This window comes from Panthera uncia, chromosome D1 (assembly GCF_023721935.1).
Source record: "Panthera uncia isolate 11264 chromosome D1, Puncia_PCG_1.0, whole genome shotgun sequence".
Classification (NCBI taxonomy): domain Eukaryota; kingdom Metazoa; phylum Chordata; class Mammalia; order Carnivora; family Felidae; genus Panthera; species Panthera uncia.
Genome location: NC_064808.1, coordinates 17,086,750 through 17,105,726, shown reverse-complemented (window position 1 = coordinate 17,105,726; position 18,977 = coordinate 17,086,750).

Here is an 18,977-nt window from a genome sequence, read left to right as displayed (position 1 = left end):
TCCCAGGGGAGCATAGGAATGTGATGTCCTGTCTGTCCTGTTTGGGAGGGAATGGGGTCAGGGCAGCACTTTCTAAAGGAATCCCAGTCGGGAAAAAGCCTCAGGCCTATGACTAGGCCAACTGGCCTCACCTGGAGGAGGTTCCCCTGGTTCTGGGAGGGCTGGGGGCGAGGGGGTTCGTGGTTGACATTCCCCGTTTCTGTCATGGCCCATCTAGAGCCGCAGAGCAGTCATTAAGGCTAGAATTGGTTGCAGGATGTGCTCAGTGAATGCGTAGAGGAGTTCCAAGGTGTCCACATAGACGTCAGCACCGTGGTCCAGGGATCCGGGTCTCTAGGACCCACCGACAGCCTTCTGAGAGCTCCAGGCAAGACAGGACCGCTCCTATCTTTAAGGTTTAGCTGTCTGGGGAGACAGGATGGAGGCACCTGCAGGAGACAGAGAGCCTTGACAGCCAAGGGTTTCATGGAAATGGGCAACGTCCACCAGGCCATGGGGGACAGAGGGCAAGGGCACAGCGTGTGCTGGGGTGTGAGATGCTCCTCTAGGCACTGGGGCCCGGGCTGAACGAGAGGAGACGTGTCTGAGGCGGGATGGGCCAGGATGCCCACAGCTCATCAGAGTACAGGACACGTGTTTTCGGAGGACCAAACACGGGCCTGGTCTTCCAATGTGTTTCACAAGACACAGAACATGCCCCTCCTCGTCCTCCTCTTCCTCCTCCTCCTCCTCCTCATCATCATCAAGGTTATGTGGTCTAGCAAATTTGGGGAACAAAACACAGAGAGCGTGTATGGACCTAGAAAGCCAGAGAAGACTGGGGAGCAGCCCGGTGAAGGAGGTACGTGGTCCACGTCTGGGAGGCACAGGTGAATGTTCTCGGTCGGGAAGGGGCCCGAAGACCCTCGAGTCAGTCCCACCCTCTTCAAGGCCCCGTGAGCAAGAGCCAGCTCACAACAGGACGAGCCAAGTAAACTTTTCCTTCCCTCCACCTCTCCTTCTCTCTCTCCCTCTCTAAGCAGCGTCTGACACTGCAAAGAGCAGGACGAGGAAGAGGGGCGGAGGAGGGAGGACACATGCAGTGGGGGCAGGAAGGCCAAACCCCCTTCAGGGCTCACTGCCCGTGGAGGGGAGGGGAGCACGGGTAGATGTGTAAACTCTAACCTAAGCTCACGGCTGTGAGTATTACCTGGGCCCAGATGCTTTTCATTGTTCACCGGACCCTGTGTTTGCAACCTAAAGGGACCTAAGAGTTTTTTGTCACCTAACAGAGCTCAGAAACCTTGTGGCACTACCAGAAGTTTCCATCCAGGAACAGAGGAAGGACTTCCTCCCAAGGATGAATCCTAAAGGGACATCGGGAGCCCAGAAAACAGTTGCTCTTCACTTCCAGCCCGTGAGTCCAGATCAGGCAAGGCTCTGGTTTCAGTCACTGTGAGCGTGAATCTGTCTCCCCTCCTAGAATGGGAGCTCTTCGAGGGCAGGCCTTGTCAGATTTAGCTGCATCCCTCCAGCACCTGGCCACCTGGACAGGTTAATTCTCCCCTTCCTTCTGCCTGACCCTGGGTGTTGAGAAGGGGTGACGTCAGGTACTGGTGAGAGGGTAGCCCGAGTTCTCGTAGAAGTGGACAGAGATTTGGTGCATCCCCGTTGGTATCTCCCAGTGTCAGTCACGTAAATCAGACAGTCCATCAACCAGTGAGGAAATAAACAGGCCATCAGACAGCCGGGCATCCAGCGGGGGAAGGCTGGACACCAGCCTTGCCCGTCGGACACACAGACCATCCGATGATCGCTCTGCACTCAAGCTCCTGTGGACCCCGCTTTCCAGGGTCCCCTCCCAGGACTCTGAGAATGTCTCTCCTCTCCCCGTTCAGGAGGCCTGATGCCGGGTGCTCCTGGCACGGTGCCTGTTCCTAATCAGGAACTTGGCAGCTTCCTCGCTCCCGGCTCCTGTGCTGCCCCTCCTCCTTCCTCTCCTTCCCAAGGTGGGAGCTTTGGGCTCTGCTAAAGCATTACTAAGAACAGGGGTGACGTCACCCTCTTGGGCCCACCCCATCCCCGGCCCCCCCTCACCCTTCACCCTTGGCTGCCGCTGAGAATATGACACATCCTGGGTGGGGGCGGGGGCCATCCCCTGGGACAGACACCCGAAGGTCCCCAGCCCGAGGCTCAGCGCACTCAGACTGCCTTGTCTGCCCCCAGTTGGAGGCCGTTCTGTCTTGCTGCAACGATCTCGGTCCCGGAGACCAAGCCGGACGGATCCAAGCGTGCACTCAGTCTCCTCCAGCTGGGTGGCCCTGCACGAGATAAATCTCTTTGGGCCTCATCTCTAAACAAGGATGATAATTAGACCTACCTCAGAGCAGAGAGCGAATGGGAGGCTTAAATGAGCTCATGTCCATCAGGGTCGTGTCTCAGAGCAAGGAACACAACTACGCACATCGCCACCACCACCAAAAGTAAAATACCAGTAGTGAAGGTATGAGGTGAGTAAGTTTGGGAAACAATGCAAAAACTCTCCCCTGCGTACCCCCCCTTCTGCCCAACGTGACCCCGGTTTTTCACAAGGAGCACAAGTTTTTATTGGTGTTCTTATTACAAAAATGCATGATCACTGCAAAAAGTCACAATGGAAGCAAATTAAAAGCTGAAGATGAAGTTCCTTGGCTCACTTAAACATATGAACAAGTAGGGCGCATGGGTGGTTCAATCAGTTAAGCATCTGACTCTTGATTTCGGCTCAGGTCATGATCTCATGGTTGGGATTTTCTCTCCATCTTTCTCTGTCCCTCTCCTGCTCACATTCTCTCTCTCCCTCTGTCTCTCTCTCTCTCAAAGTAAATAAATAAACTGGAAAAAAAAAAAAAACACGAACAAGCAGCAAGAGCCCACACATATGTAAATACATTTGGAAAGAAATCAAACGCAACTTCTAGAAATGAAACATCCTCTGTAATCCTTGAGATTGCAGAATTTAAGGGATGGGTCAAATAGATTATGTAAAGCTGAAGGCAGGGGCACCTGGGTGGCGCAGTCGGTTAAGCGTCCGACTTCAGCCAGGTCACGATCTCGCGGTCCGTGAGTTCGAGCCCCGCGTCAGGCTCTGGGCTGATGGCTCGGAGCCTGGAGCCTGTTTCCGATTCTGTGTCTCCCTTTCTCTCTGCCCCTCCCCCGTTCATGCTCTGTCTCTCTCTGTCCCAAAAATAAATAAAATAAAAAAAAACGTTGAAAAAAAAAAAAGCTGAAGGCAGAATTAGTAAAATATAAAATAGAGATCATCCTGAGTGCAGCTCAAAGGCGAAAAGAGTTGAAGACTATAAAGGAGAAGGAAGGAACAAGGCATGGAGGGTAGAGTATGAAGATCTAACATGTGTAATTAGAATATTAGACAGAAAGGAGAGAGTATATGGAAGAGGCAGCACTTGAAGAGATCATAAAAAAGTTTTCAAGAACTGTAGAAAGACAACAAACCTTTCACCCAGAAAACCCAATAATTCCTAAGCACCAAATAAGCACTAAAAGTTAAAAGAAATCCACAGCTATACACATTAAAATAAATCAGCAGAGTTAAAAGACAGAGAAAGACGGAGATAATGTGAAAGCAGACAGAGAGACAAAAAATCACTCCTAATGGAACGGCATTTCAACAGATGGGGCTGACTTCTCAACAAAAACAATTCAATCCAGGAGATAGCAGAATGGTATTTCTAGCATATTTGAAATTTATATTGCTGAAATAAAATAGTTGTTTACCTAGACTTCTCCATGTAGCAAATCTACTTTTCAAGAACAAAGATGTAATAAAACAGAGAGCATTTACCAACAGACTTCCAGAGACCCTCCTAAAATCAAGAACAAGAAGAGAATATCTGCTCTCATCGCTTCTATTTAACATTATCCTGGAGGCTCTCGCCAGAGTAATTAGGCAAGAAAAAGAAATTCAAGGCATCTAGATTGGAAAGGAAGAAGGAAAACCATATTTATTTGTAGATGACATATTCTTGAATGTAAAAATCCCTAAAGAATCAGCTCAAAAACTGTTAGAACTAATAGACAAATTCAGCAAGGTTGCAGGATGCAAGATCTATGTACAAGAATTCATTGTATGTCTATATATTAGCAATGAATAACCTAAAAACGGATGTAGAAAATAATTCCCTTTGCAATAGCATAAAAAAAAAATACTTAGGAATACACTTAACAAAAGAAAGGCAAAAGTTGGACTCTGAAAAACAACAATATATGTCGAGATAAAGTAAGGAAGATGGAAATAAATGGGAAGGTTTCTATAGTCCATGGATTAGAAGCCCTATCATTGTTTTTTTTTTTTTTAATGTTTATTTATTTTTGAGACAGAGAGAGACAGAGCATGAATGGGGGAGGGTCAGAGAGGAAGGGAGACACAGAATCCGAAGCAGGCTCCAGGCTCTGAGCTGTCAGCACAGAGCCCGACACGGGGCTCGAACTCACGGACCATGAGATCATGACCTGAGCCAAAGTCAGACGCTTAACCGACTGAGCCACCCAGGCGCCCCAAGAAGCCCTAGCATTGTTAACATGGCAATACGCTCCAACTTGGTTTACAAATTCAATGCAACCTTTATCCAAAGCACAGCTGGCTGTTTTATAAAAATTGACAAACTGATCCTAAAATTTATATAGAAATTTAAGGGACTAAAGTAGCTAAAACAAATTTGAAAAAGAACAAAGTTGGGGAGCTCACGATCCCGATGACAAAATTTACTATAAAGCTATAGCAACCAAGACAGTGTGGTATTGGTATAAGGATAGACATAGAGACCAATGGAAGAGTTGACAATTCCAGAAACAGACCAGTACATTCATGGAAAATAGCACCTAGACAACTTAATGGAGAAAGAATAGTCTTTTCAACAAATGGTGTTGGACAACTGGATATCCACATGCAAAAGAAGGAAGGTGGACCACTTCCTTATACCCTACGTGAAAATGAACTTAAAATAGATCACGAAGCTACACGTAAAAATGAAAACCGTAAAACTCTTAGAAGAAAACATTGGTATAAATCTTAGTGACTTAGAGTTAGGCAGAACTTTCTCTGATACGACAGCAGTAGCACGAGCAACAAGGAAAAATAGATAAATTAGATTTCATTAAAATTTAAAACTTTTGGGGGCACCTGGGTGGCTCACTCAGTTAAACGTCTGACTTTTGATCTCTGCCCAGGTCGTGATCTCACAATTTGTGAGTTTGAACGCTGAGTCAGGCTCCATGCTGTCAGCTCTGCTTGGGATTCTCTGTCTCCCTCACTCTCTCTCTCCTACATAAATAAACATTAAAAAAAATGTTTTTTTAACTTTTGGGCTTGAAAAGACACCATCAAGAAAGTGAAAAGACAAGTACAGAATGGAACAATATATTTGCAAATCATACACGAAACAAAGAACTCGTGTCCAAAATATATAAAGACACAACCCGGTTGCAAAACAAGGCTTAAAGTAGACATTTCTCCAAAAAATATATACAAGTGGCCAATGAGTACATGGAAACATAAGTACATGCTCAACATAATTAACCATCGAGGAAATGCAAATCAAAACGACAATGAATACCACTTCACACACACGGAGACGGCTATAATAACGTTTTTAAAAAGAAGAAAGAAAGTGTCGAATATTGGCGAGAACCGTGGAAATTAGAACCCTCATTCATTGCCCAGGAGAATGTAAAACAGTGTAGTCACTTTGGAAAACAGTTTGGCAGTTTCTCAAAATATTATGTGTGGAGTTACCATAAAACCCAGCAATTCCACTCCTAGTTACATACCCAAGAGAACTGAAAACACACATCCGTGCAAGAATTATACATACATGTTTATAGCGGCATTATTCGTAAGAGCTAAAACTGGAAACAAACTAAATGCCCTTTGGCTAATAAATGGATAAATAAAGTGTAGTCTATTCACACCATGGAACATTATTTGGCAATAAAAAACAATGAAGTACTAATATGTGCTATAATACAATGCCCCCTGAAAACATTATGCTAAGGGGAAGGAGCCAGTCACCCAAAAAACCCACATACAACATTTCGCATAGTCCGTTTGTGTGAAATGTTCAGAATGGGCTCATCTCCAGACACGGAATAGAGATTAGCGGTTGCCTATGGCTGGAGGATTTGGGGGGAGATGTGGATTGACTGCTAATGGTTACGAGGTTTCTTACCCAGGTGATAACAATGCTCAAAAGGTGGTTGGGGTGACGGTTGCACGATTCTGGGAAGGTACTAAAAACATTGAAATATACACTTTCAATGGATGGATTCTATGGCATACAAATCACAGCTCAATAAAGCAGGGTTTTTTTCATATACTCTAAGCAGAAAGGAAAATATCTGAGTTGAAAGGCCCGAGACGCATGAAAGAATGGTGAACAAAGATGGGGGTAAATATGGGGTTACATTCAAAACAGAATGACTGCGTAACATGGAGGTAATGATGTCTAATTTGGGAGAGTCCAACGTGACAAGGTAGAACTTACGGAGTTTTGTTACCCTGAGGAAGAACGTGGGAATATTAAGCGTAACAACCAAAAAAGTTAAGAAAACTGTGTAACTAGTAGAGAGGGAAATGGAACCCGGTACACATGGAAATCTGAACATCTTACCCGTGGCCATTTAAGCAGATCACACAGCAGCTGTACCTATAGGCAGAGTTTCATAAAGAAGGCACAGCTTGCCACAAACCAGATAGACCATCGAGGGCGGGATATTGGGGTATAGGCAGGAACAGTACTTTTTGTTCCTATTATTTGTTTTTTCCCCATTAGTATGTTTTTCAGGGGTGCCTGGGTAACTCAGTCAGCTGAGCGTCCCCCTCTTGATTTCAGCTGAGGCCATGATCTCACGGTTGGGAGATCAAGCCCCGAGCTGGGCTCCGTGATGAACGGGGAGCCTACTTGGGATTCTCTCTCTTCCTCTCTCTCTCTCTCTCTCTCTGCTTCTCCCCCCTCAAAATAAATAAATAAACTTAAAAAGATATGTTTTTCAGTGAGGGTCAAATCCATTCAAACCATTTAAGTGAGGGAAAGAAAGAGAGAGACAGAGATGGGGGGAGGAAGGAAGGAAGGAAGGAAGGAATAAAATAGAAACAAACAGAAAAGCTGTACAAATAGCATAATACGATGGTGGGATAAACCCAATTATATCAGTAATCACAATCAATATGCATGAACTGAATGTTCTGGTTAAAAGGCAAAGTTTTCAGACTAAATTCAAAATTAAATGACAGCTCTAAGCTAATTATCGTAATCTCAGAGCTTACATTTGCTTGCACGTTTGTTTCTTTTTAAAATTGCTCTTTTGGGCACCTCGGTGGCTCAGTCAGTTAAGCATCTGACTTGGCTCAGGTCATGATCTCACAGTTTGTGAATTTGAGTCTCACATTGGGCTCTGTGCTGACAGCTCTCTCTGCCCCTCCCCCAGTCATGCTCTGTCTCTGTCTCTCTCAAAAATAAATAAACGTTTAAAAAAAATTTAAAAATTGCACTTTTATTGAAATATTGTTCATACTTGACAATTCACCAATTTAAAAATTTTTTTTTCAACGTTTTTTATTTATTTTTGGGACAGAGAGAGACAGAGCATGAACGGGGGAGGGGCAGAGAGAGAGGGAGACACAGAATCGGAAACAGGCTCCAGGCTCCGAGCCATCAGCCCAGAGCCTGACGCGGGGCTCGAACTCACGGACCGCGAGATCGTGACCTGGCTGAAGTCGGACGCCCAACCGACTGCGCCACCCAGGCGCCCCGACAATTCACCAATTTAAAGTGTATGGTTCTGGGGCACCTGGGTGGCTCTGTTGGTTGAGCATCCAACTTCGGCTCAGGTCATGATCTGTCAGGTTCATGAGTTTGAGCCCCCCACTGGGCTCCATGTTGTCAGCCCAGAGCCCGCTTCAGATCCTCTGTCCCCACCTCTCTCTGCCTCTCCCCGACTTGTGCGCGTGCACTCTCTCTCTCTCTCAAAAGTAAATAAACGTGAAAAAAATAAAGTGCACAGGTTAATGGTTTTTAGCATATTCACAGAGTGTGCAACCATCAATTTCACAACCTCTCCATCACTCCAAGAAGTTACCCCCTGTGCACAACAGTCACTCCCTGTTTCCCTCAAAACTTTTCAGCCCTAGGCAGTCATTACTTTCTAATTTTTTTCTGTCAATTTCCCTATTCTGGACACTTCACTTCAATGGAATCACATAGTATGTGGTGTTTTGTGACTGGTTTATCTCACTCAGCATGTTTAGTACTCCATTCCTGTTTATTGCTAAATAATATCCCACTGGATGGATATACATCTTATCTGTCCATTCATCAGCCAAAGTACATTTGGGTTGTTTCCACATTTTGGCTATTATGAATAATGCTGCTGTGAACATTCATGTGCAAGCTTTTGTGTGCACGTACTTTATTTTTTGTCTTGTGTGGATATACATTTTCCAGGACTGGAATTGTTGGGTTATATGAGGAACTGACAGATTTTCCCAAAGTGGCTGCAACATTGTAGCTTCCCATTAACAATATGTGAGGGTTCCAATTTTTTTTTTTTAATGTTTATTCCTGAGACAGAGAGAGACAGAGCATGAGTTGGGGAGGGGCAGAGAGAGAGGGAGACACAGAATCCGAAGCAGGCTCCAGGCTCTGAGCTGTCAACACAGAGCCCGACGCGGGGCTCAAACCCACAAACCGTGAGATCATGATCTGAGCCGAAGTCGGAGGCTTATCCAACTGAGCCACCCAGGCGCCCCAATCGGATTTTTTAATTATAACCATTAGACTGATAATGCATCATGGTCAAGTGGGATTTTATTATAGGAATGTAAGATTGACTTAACATTCAAAAATCAATCAAAATAATTCACCATATTGACAAACAAAAAAGAAAACTCATTTGATCATCTGAATAGAAGCAATAAAAGGATTTGTCAAATCCAATATCCATTCTTTATAAAAACTCTCAGAAATAGAATAGAATAGAATAGAATAGAATAGAATAGAACTTTCTCAACATGATAAATGGTAGCTATAAAAAAACCCTGTACAACTGGGGTGTCTGGGCGGCTGAGTCAGTTAAGCTTCTGACTTCAGCTCAGGTCATGATCGCATACCTTGTGGGTTCAAGCCCCACATCAGGCTCTGTGCTGACAGCTCAGAGCCTGGAACCTGCTTCAGATTCTGTGTCTCCCTCACTCTCTGCCCCTCCCCCACTCATGCTCTGTTTCACTCTCTCAAAAGAAAAGAAAAGAAAACAAAACAAAACAAAAAACAAACCTCTACAACTAACATCATGGTTAATGATCATAAAACTGAATATTTTTCCTCCAAGATCAGGAACAAGTCAAAGATGTCTACTCTCACCATTTCAATTCAACATGCTACTGGAGGTTCTGGCTGGTGCATTCAGGCAAGAAAAAAAAAAAAGGCTTCATCATTAGAAATAAAGAAGTAAAACTGTCTTTAGTTTGCAGATGGCATTATGATCTATGCAACAAATCCTCTGGAATTTACAAAAACACTGCTATAATTAAATGAATTAAGAAAAGTGGCAGGATATAAGATTAATATACAAAAACCAATTCTAGTTTTAGATTCTAGTCACAATAGGCAATTGAAACAAAATGCCATTTACAATCATATCAAAAGATATGAAATACTTAGGGATCAATCTGAGAAAAGAGGTGAAAAACCTGTATACTGAAAACTATAAAATATTGCTTAGAGATGGTAAAGAAGATCTAAATAAATGGAGAGATATACTCTGTTTATGGATTGGAAGGCTCCATATTATTGAGATGTCAGTCCTCCCCATATCAATCTGTAGATTCAACAGAATCCCAATCAAAATCCTGGCAAGCTGTCTTTGTAGAAATTATCAAGCCGATTCTAACATGCACTTGGACATACAAACAAGCTGGAATAACTGAAAACAATTTTGAAAAAGAACAAAGTTGGGGGAATTATACCACGTGGCCTCAAGTCTTAGTATAAAGCTATGATGATCAAAACAGTGTGGTGTTAGCATCAGAATGAACAAATGGATCAATGGAACAAATGGTCTTGAACTAGACCCACATATAAATGGTTTGTTGATTTTGGACAAAGGTACAAGGCAATTCAGTGGAGAAGGGAGAGTTGCTGAGAGTTGAACTGCCCTACTCCATGGTATTGCTGCCTCATCATCGATGTCGTTTGGCCTGCAGAGACCTTGAACTGACATTAGCCCCCTAGGGCAAGTATGTGCTCTAGATGACAGCCCACAGAGTCGCATGCAAATCCTGATATGACTTTTGCCACTGTCCTTGTGATGGTCCGTATGGTTGGTCTCTCTTGCCTCCCAGGGCCTTTCCCTTGCATGCCCCCAGATGAACTAAGACCCCCATGGAATTCAACAACACCCCACTCTTTTGATTTGAATTGACCATTCTATCTTAGCCTCCAATGCCTCCAATGCACTCCACCCGCTTCAAGAAAGGCAAGTGCCCCAGGTTTTACCTTTCTCGCTCCGTCTACACCCTGCTTGGACCTCCTCTTGGGGCATGCCAGGTACCTCCTCCAGGACCTGTGAATAATAAATTGTCTCTATTTCTTTTTTTAAACTTTTTTTTTTAACATTTATTTATTTTTGAGACAGAGAGAGACAGAGCATGAACGGGGGAGGGTCAGAGAGAGAGAGGGAGACACAGAATCTGAAACAGGCTCCAGGCTCTGAGCTGTCAGCACAGAGCCCGACGTGGGGCTTGAACTCACAGACCGTGAAATCATGACCTGAGCCGAAGTTGGACATTTAACCGACTGAGCCACCCAGGTGCCCCAAATTTCTTCTGTGGTTTGTTGTTGAATCTTGGCTCATCATCTGGCACCCTGTGCTCCACTTAAATGTTTATTTAACAAAGTCCTAACAGAATTCTTGTCAACACATGGGGCTGGAACAATTGAATGTCCATATTTTAAAAACTAACTTTGATCCAAACCCCACACTGTATATAAAAACTTGCTCAAAATGGATAACAGACCTAAATGTAAAATATATAGAATTTTACCATTTCTGGAAAAAAAACAACAGAAGATATGTGTGGCCTTGGGCTATTAAAGAAAAAACTGGAAAACTGGACTTCATCAAAATTAAGAACTTTTGGGGCACCTGGGTGACTCAGTTGGTTAAGCACCCGACTCTTGGTTTCAGCTCAGGTCATGATCTCACAGTTCATGAGTCTGAGCCCCATGCTGGGCTCTATGCTGGGCACAGAGCCTGCTTGAGATTCTCTCTCTCTCCCCCTCTCTCTTTGCCCCTCCCCTGCTCGCTTGTGCTCTCTCTCTCTCAAAATAAATAAATAAACTTTAAAAAATTTTAAAAATTAAAGAACTTTGCTCTTTAGAAGGCATTGTTAAGAGAATGAAAAGATAATTCACCAACAGGAAGAAAATGTTGGCTAATCACATATGTGAAAAAGGACGTCTATCTAGACTACATAGAGAATTCTTAAAACTCTACAAGTAAAAATTAGAAATGGGCAAAACATTTGAACAGATACTTCCCCAAGGGAAATATACAATACAGATGTCAGGTAACAAATGAAAAGATGCCCAATGTCATTAGCCAAACAGGGAAATGTTAACCACAAGGGGATACCATTTTACACCTGTAAAATGTACAAGACTGACCATACGAAGTGTTGGGGAGAATAGGTTAGAACTCTCATACGCTCCTGGCGGGAATGTAGAATGGGCCAACCGCTCTGGGAAACAGTGTGACAGTTTACTTAAAAAGTTAACTACATACCAGCTCTACGACCCACCCAGCCTACTTCTATTTACCAGAAGTAAAGGTGTATGTGTCATTCAAAAATGTATACATCAATGTTCATGGCTGCTTTGTTTATAGTAGCCCAAACTGGTAACAACCTAAATGTCCACTGAGAACTGAAAAGATAAACAAATTCTGGTATGTTCATGCACTGGACTCAGCAATAAGAAAGAATAAATATTGATATGATAGCAAATTAGATGAACCTCCAAATAATTACGCTGAGTAAAAAAGTATGTATTGTGCGATCCCATTTCATAAAATTCTAGAAAATGCAAACGAACGTATAGGGACATAAAGCACGTCATTCATTACCTGGAGGGAAGGTTGGGAAGGGGCAGGAAGAAATTATCAAAAGGTATGAGGAAACTTCTGGAAAATGAGAGATACATTCACTGTCCTGAAAGCAGTGATGGTTTCACAGATGTATATGTATTTCAAAACTCATCAAATCGTGTGTGTTGTATATGTAAAGTTAATTTATGTCCATTATATATCAATTAAGCCGCTAAAATCATCAGAAGATACTATCAACTTTCTCCAAATACATGAATGAATACTTAGAAAAATAAAACTTAAAATTTGACACCAGAAGAAATATGATGTAAAGTGGTGTCCTCTAAAGTTCACATGGGATCCCTAATTTTTTTTCTTAATGTTTATTCTTGAGAGAGAGAGAGAGAGACAGACAGAGCATGAGCAGGGGAGGAACAGAGAGGGAGACACAGAATCTGAAGCAGGCTCCAGGCCCTGAGCTATCAGCACAGAGCCCGATGCGGGGCTCTAACCCACAGATCGCAAGATCATGGCCTGAGCCGAAGTCGGACGCTTAATGACTGAGCCAGCCAGGCGCCTCGACCCCTAATTTGAATAATCCTAGAACCACAAAAGAAATCAAACCCAAAGTTTCAGATTCTCCACCGTGGAAAATACCAGGCTCAGTTACAGGCAAGTTCCACCAAACAGTCAAGTTTCAGATAATTCCAGTCTTACACAAAATATTCCAGGGGTCGGAAAAATGAAGATAATCCCCAGCTCATTTTTGTGAGAGGAGGAAAACCTGGAAACGCGAGCCGGATACAGCATAATGACAAAGGAAAGTACCTCACTCATGAACATAGAGGCCAAACTCCGGATAAAGTGCTAGCAAACCGAATCTTCTAAGGAACAAAAATGTCAACACATCAGGTCACGTTCCGCGTATCCCAGGAATGCAAAGTTGGTTTGACTTTGGAAACAAGATTAATGTAATGTAGCACATTACACGACAAGCTCCACGGATACAGAGACAGAACTCGATAACTTTCAACGTCCGTTTGTGAAAGAACTCTCAGAACACTAGGAAGAGAAGAAATTTTTCTTTGGCCTATCACAAACCCTATCACCAATAAGAAGAATGATTGAAGGGGACGCCTGGGTGTCTCCGTCCGTTAAGCGTCCGACTCTTGGTTTCTCGGCTCAGGTCATGACCTCGTGGTCCGTGAGTTTGAGCCCCGCGCCGGGCTCTGTGCTGGCAGCATGGAACCTGCTTGGGATGCTCTCCCTCTCTCTCTCTCTCTCTCTCTCTGCCTCGCTCCTGCTCGTGCTGTCTCTGTGTGTCTCAAAATAAACAAATGAACTTCAGAACAAAAAAAAAGAATGATTGGAAACATTTGCTTTAAAATCGGGCAGAAGACAAAGATGCTTTCTCCTCTCGCTTTTAGTTACTGCTACATCGGAGGTCCCAGCGAGCGCAGCAAGACAGAAAAGAAGGTAAAGGAAAAAATGTTTCGAGATGAAAGGATATAAACATTGGAAGGAAAGAAAAATAAGTATTTGCAAATGATGTGGCTGTTTCATGGACAGCCCCAAAGTATTCGCAGACACGGTGCAGTTGGGTTTTGTACCACACAGGGGCTCTGAGTCCCGGCCGCCCCTGCGGTCAAAAATCTGCATATAATTTTTGACTCCTCCCCCCCCCCCCCAAACTGAACTACTTACAGCTTACTGTTGACTAGAAGCCTTCCTGAGACCATAAACGGTCGACTCGCACATGTATTTTGTCTGGGATGTGTATTAGATACTGTATTTCTACAATAAAGTAAGCTGGAGGACAGATTATTTAGAAAATCGTAAGGAAGAGAAAATACGCTTGCAGTCCTGCACTGTACTGATGGGAAAGAAAACAATCCGCGCCTAAGTGGACCCACGCAGTGCAAACCCGTGTTGTTCAAAGGTCAACTGATTTAGGATTAACAAGAGATGTGAGCACATAAGATCAACATAGAAAGATCCATGACGTTTCCGTGTCCCAGGACTATTAGAAAATGTAAATCATAAGCACGGCGGTGTTTGCGGTGGCCACCCCGTCCGGAAAAGGTGGACAGCAAGCCCTGGAGTCACTATGTTTGTGTCAGGATTAAGGGGTAAGCCCAGTACGAGCAAGCTCAATAGTAAATTAGTAAACGTCGGTTCTCCTTGCTCCTCCCCAAGCCGCTGACGTGGGTACCCTCTGGGGACCACACGGCAGGACTCGGCTCACATCTGGGCCTCGAGAGTTGCAGGAAGACAGGTGTGGCCCTCATCCAAACATCCATAAGGCAGAACCTGAGTGGGGCCGCAGGAGACAAGGTGCCACGGGGCCAGAGAGGCGGGGAGAGAAGCTTTCCATCTGGAAGCACTTTATGGGGGAACTTGCAGGGGGCAGAACCAAGGAGAGATAGGAGGGGTCAGCGTGGACGAGGGCTGGAGGCGGGAGCATGGAGAGAGTGACAGGGGCCGGTGTGGGCTGCGGCCGGCATGTGGCCTCTCACCTCCTCCCACGCTCCTTCCTGTGCTGGCCTCTGAGCTCAGCAGGGTCATCCACTCCGTTCCCTGCCCCACCCAGCCCTGGTGGCTCCCCTAGAGCCGGTGGCCTTCCGGCCCGTGAGGGTTAGAGAGAAGCCTCCTGTCCGCTGGAGGAAACCTCTGCGAGGTGTTTACTGTGGGGACCCAGGCGGCTGCGATCCGGGGCTGAGTGCTGACCAGGGACTTTGGAAGGAAGAGGGAGGGGGCTTGGATGTTTGAACAGCTGGGGTGGATTGGGGGGGGGGGGCGCTACCATCCTCCTTTCCCCTCTCCCCTCCCCTCCTTCCGGGCTCAGATGCCCCTTCCTACCTGGGCTTCTGGCTGTCAAACAGTTCATGGAGCTTCATGGCTGGAGGACATTTTCTGCCCTCAGACAGATTGGGGGCCGGGGGCCGGGGGCAGGGGACTCGGGACTCAGCAGGAGCGTCCCGGCACGATTGTGCTATGGGTGCCACAGAGAGCTGGGTTGGAGGCTCAGCCCAAACCAAACACAGTTACACGTGAGCCCATCAGAAATCACAGCTCACCTACAAGGGATGAAGTACAAATGATACCTTCTCAACAGGAGATACCAGGCCTCCCATCCCCCTGTTCCCCGTGGAGACAGGCCCGGGACTCGTGGGGAGCCCCCTGGGAGGGCTTTCTTAGCCCCGAGCTCCAGTCACATCTGCCCCCAAAGCCAGCCTGAATCCCTTACAGGGCTGCAATAAACGGTCTTTCGGAAGCCATGGCTCCTGAATGCGGCACCCACTGAAACCTGTCACATGTATTGGGACCGCCAGCATCATCTCGGTCATCCTGCATGGATGTATTATAAGGACTGGGCACCTCCATAGGTGGTCACTCTGCAGCCGCCTGCCAGTGACCGTGGGCCTGAGTTCTCTCGCACGTTGCGAAGCCTGGGAGGCGCTGACCTGGTGAAGTTCCACGTTGTCCACACAAAACTGTGTGCTCAGAGAATCCCCTGCAGCGACCAGAGGGGCTTTCAGCGAGGGCCCCGGGTTGACACGAAATGGGATTCTCCAGGAAATCTCAGAGATGGTCCAGTAGAATCAGCCAGACCTCCTGGGCAGAGGGCTTTCATCGTAGGTGGCCGGGAACAAACAACAGAATCACTTTGAGGGACCTTGACAGAGCAACTTGCACCTGCCCCCCACCCCTGCCGCTGGGCGGGAGGCTCTGAAGGAGCACGCTCAGGTCCCAGCCGCACAGCTCCCCAGCTGTGCAATCTTGCCGGGCCTCGGTCTTCCCATCGGTCCAGTGGGGGGCAGTGACTCCTGCTCACAGGGTTGTCGTGAGACCAGACGAGACCTTCCGGGTCTGCTGACAGCCTCCCGGCCCTGGCCTGGGAGCTGGGGTTTCCTGCCTCCCAGCGGATGGCATCCCTGCCATTATTTTTCCAGGGCTTTCCTGCCCAGTGACTGCAGGCAGCCCGTGGGGAGGGGGAGGGGGTGGCTGTGGGGCTGGGGCGGGTGAGCCCGTGGATTTGCTGACTTTGCCTCCCTTCTGGGTCAGCGTGGGAGGAGAGACTCCAAAGGCAGGGAAACGGCCTCCGGCCTCCAGGTCTTGCCAGCCTTGTTTCCTTTCTTTTTCCCTGCCAGACGCTGCAGGGTCTAAGGGGGCAGAAAAGTATCTGGAGGTTGTGGAATAGAAGAAGCCATGAAAGCGAAGTCTCTGGGTCCCTCAGAAGAAACATAAATGCTGGGTCTCCGTTCTGTTTCTCCCTGGCTGCTTCCCTCCACTCTCACCCTCTCCCCCCAAAACTTCTCTCCTCTCCCCGTTCACGTCTGCAGACAGGCATGACGGCAATACTTTCTTGGGCCCACTCTGGGCAGGCCCTGGGCATGTGTCAGTGCCTAAGTTGGGATTTCCTGATTCCTTCCAGTCCTCCTGGGGAAGGTGGCCACAGAAGCACGTTACTCTGATCAAGGACCTTGGGCCCCAAAGCCTGGCAGGGACAGTGGCTCCCGCTTGCCACGGCAGGGCCTCCTGATGAAGCTCGGGCCTTTAAGGACCGGGAGTCCCCCGGAAAGCCTGCATTTCTCTTCCATGCTGACCGAGGACTGCCCTCCTGGCCAGGGCCCTGGTGCCAGAACCTGTCCTGAGATCACCGGGCTCTGCCCGTGTGGTCGGGGCACAATCGTTCACGAGAAACAGCAAAGGTAATGGAGGGAGCCAACACCACTGGAGTCAGGCCTCAGTTTGGCCGCTGCCCAGCTGTGCAACATGGCACAAGTCAGCCTCTCTGAGCCTCAACTGTTTCATCTGTCAAATGGCCGTGACAATACTCAGTTTGGGAAACGAGAGCTAGAGTATGCAGGGCATCTGGCACAGAACAGTACTAAGGAAGTGGACCCCACTGCCGTTGTCTCTGCTCTTATCCTAGGTATCGAGGTCCCCAGAGGGCCAAACTTTCTTCTGTTGAAGAAGGTTTGACCAGAGGGCCAACCTTTCACCTATGCCCCGTTTCCCTCTTGGCCCACTCCAGAGCCACGGGCAGAAGAGTGGGCTATCTTGAGAACGCTGGGTCCCAGGAACCCCACTGCTGTATGCTCACTGGCTGGGAAGTCATGGGGGGAAATTGTCACGTCTTCCGGGGCCTCATTTTCCTGTCTGCAAAATGGTATGTGTGGTTTGGGTTGAACGAGATAGTGCAGGTCAAGTCCCAGCCCCTGAAGCACGTGGACCCCTCATCACACATTGGCTCTTATTTGACTCCCAGATTCTCCTTCTCCCTTACACATGCCTCTATGGCCTGGACAGGACTGGTCCAGGCCAGGGAAGGCCAGGGAAGGAGGCGTCAGGTATGATCTGATCAGACCCGGGCTTCTCCAAGTTCACAGCCGGTGTCCTTCCCTCCAGCCTCCCCAGAGACTCAACACATCTCAGCCTCTTTTCCACACTGAGGCAGAGATCAGGTCAGGAGGTGCTGGGAGAAAGGAATTTGCAGACAGGGATGATGCTCTGTGGGTTCTTACCTTTCTGACTGGTTCATTTCCCTGCTCTGCTGGCTGGTAAATTTACATACTATCACCCCTAGTCATCAATCTGATTCAACGATATTGCTTGCCCACTGTACACGCTCTGGTATTAGATTATATGTGTATGTTGGGGGGGGGGGTGGGTGGCAAGGCCACTCAGATGGCAGGTCCCCCACCCAGTTAAGGAGCTCAGAGGGATAAAACAGACACACAGTCCCCTCACTCAACACATCTTCAGACAAGGAAGACAATGCAGTGTGTGTGAAAGGGGGTAGCAAATAAAGTTTTGTGGGAAGAAAGGACATGGTTAATTCTTTGCCGAAGGGGGTAGAGCTAGGCGTGGTCTTGGAAGATCTCCTGAGGGAGGCTTCCTTGGAGATGAATATTGGAGAGTGGGTAGGATTTCTTCTGGGAGAAGGAGACTAGAGTATTCCAGGAGAAGAAGCAGGGGCAAACACGTCAAGCCTTGTGGTGTGGTATTTGGTGGAGCACAGGATTTGCTGGAGGAGGGATTTCCAGTGAAACCAGAAAAGGGCGCCACACGTTGGATCCCCAAAGTGGAACTGATGGTAGGGCCAAGGTGCACTCAGATTTCCTTCCCGAGCCAGAGCCTCTGGGCTCAGTTTCTCAGTTGATAGTATGGGGATAAATCCTATCTTCCTCCCAGGACTGCAAAGAGGGAAAAAAGAGAGTGGGTATGTAAGGCTCCTGGCTCACCGTAAGGACTCATGAAAGCTGGTCCTTCAGATGCTTCTCTTCTGTCCATCGGCTTCCCAAGCACAGACCACTCCCACCTGCAGAACTGGAGTTAGTTGTGGACTTCACTGTCACGGTAGGGTAAGCCCCAGAAGGCGGGGGCACCATTAGGTTCAGTCAGCAAACGCTTATTGGGATATCAAGTCCGCAGCCTGCAGTGGTAGGGCCTGGCTCACGGAGAGCGCTCAATAAGTGGAGGGAGGGATGGAGAGGTGGACAGATGAGAGAAGGGGTGGAGGGGGAAAAGTGGATGGAGGGATAAGAGATGCAGAGATTGAGGGAGGCACAGAGAGGGGGTGGGTGGTTGGAGGATAGCAGATGGATGGTTGATTGGATGGCAGATGGATGGATGGATGATTGGATGGCGGATGGATGGATGGACGGATGGATGGATGGATGGATGGTTGATTGGATGGCGGATGGATGGATGGATGGATGGTTGATTGGATGGCGGATGGATGGATGGATGGATGGTTGATTGAATGGTGGATGGATGGATGGATGGATGGTTGATTAGATGGCGGACGGATGGATGGATGGTTGATTGATGGCAGATGGATGGATGGATGGTTG